The 1,120-nt window shown below is 61.3% G+C and overlaps 1 protein-coding gene across 1 annotated transcript in view; it reads right to left on the bottom strand.

The window, feature by feature from the left end:
• Window positions 1–240, bottom strand: part of TPST1 (tyrosylprotein sulfotransferase 1) — a 107,367-nt gene extending 107,127 nt beyond the window's left edge. The window contains exon 1 of the mRNA XM_010837399.1: window positions 26–240. The gene's annotated coding sequence lies outside the window, so the exon portion shown is untranslated. The remainder of the gene's footprint in view (window positions 1–25) is intronic.
• Between the last annotated feature and the right edge of the window lie 880 nt (window positions 241–1,120).

Raw genomic sequence — 1,120 nt, 5'->3', positions numbered from 1 at the left:
GCCACGAGCGCGGCGTCACCCTTACCTGGAAAGAGCGAGGAGCCGCCGCGCCGCCTCCTCAGCATCCTGGGCTCAGCCACTACTGCCACGGCCCTAGGTGGGGGCCATTCCGCCCACCCCGGGAGCCCGCCCTCACCGCCAGGCGCCAGCTGCTGCCAGCCTGGCCCGGCCCCGAGGAGCTGCGCTGACACGACCCGCGCCCGCGGCCGCCTCAGCAGCGACTCCCGCCGTCGCCGCCTCAGCTCCCGCAGCCGGCCTCCCCAGCGGGCACGGGATCACACACGTGCGGCGATTGGTTGCCCGGCTCCTGGCCGGGCGATGTGTCGGTCTCTCTGATTCGTGGGTTCCACAGGCTGCCCTCCGAGGGGGGCGGGGCTCGGCCTCCCGCCGGGCCCGGCAGGCACTGAGGAGAGGGGTGGGTCTGACGTCCGGGCTGCGCGGGCGGCCCTGAGTCCCGGTGTGTGCGCGCGCTCCCTGCAGGGTTCTGGGGCCGCCACCTGCGTGAGCGGGTGGTTGCAGAGCAACGGTGCGCGCGGCCTAGCTGGGGGTAGAGGGGAGGCCGCGGACAGGTGGCGGTCCACGCAGCCCAACCCCCACGGTGGGTGGCCTTCATCCTGGAAACCTGGGACCCGACAGGAGAAGGAGCTTTTCCAAGAAATCCTCCCTCTGCCTGTCCCTGCTTCAAATAGCACCTCAGTGCTTGCTACTAGCAGAGGAGATTTCACCTCATCGGGGTGATTCGAAAGTGCAAATATCACATTCTCACAAAATTATATTCCACATCAAAGTATAAATGAGTGAGAGTGGATTCTGTACCCACCAGAGCGGCGGAAACCCCGATACTTAAAAGTGAAAACTAGGAGAGGAGGGAAAAGGCAAAGAGAAGGGGGACATTGGGGAGAGGGCTGAAATTTCACAACTGAAAAATAACCATTCCTGTTCACAGGTCCTTCCTGCGGACATATCCACAGCACGTTCTGTCGAAGCAGTTATTTCAGCTCTGTGAACATAGACTGGAAAAAGCATGGGCTCTGTCTACAATCTTGGAATGAGTTTTGTTGTCTATAGAACTAGGTCTGTAAACCTCTGAGAGTTGCTGTAAAGATCAAGTGTACCTATG

Source organism: Bison bison, unplaced genomic scaffold, assembly GCF_000754665.1.
Source record: "Bison bison bison isolate TAMUID 2011002044 unplaced genomic scaffold, Bison_UMD1.0 scf7180017864072, whole genome shotgun sequence".
NCBI classification, from domain to species: Eukaryota; Metazoa; Chordata; class Mammalia; order Artiodactyla; family Bovidae; genus Bison; species Bison bison.
Note: the sequence above shows the minus strand (reverse complement) of the source record. Positions and strands in the feature narration are given on the sequence as shown.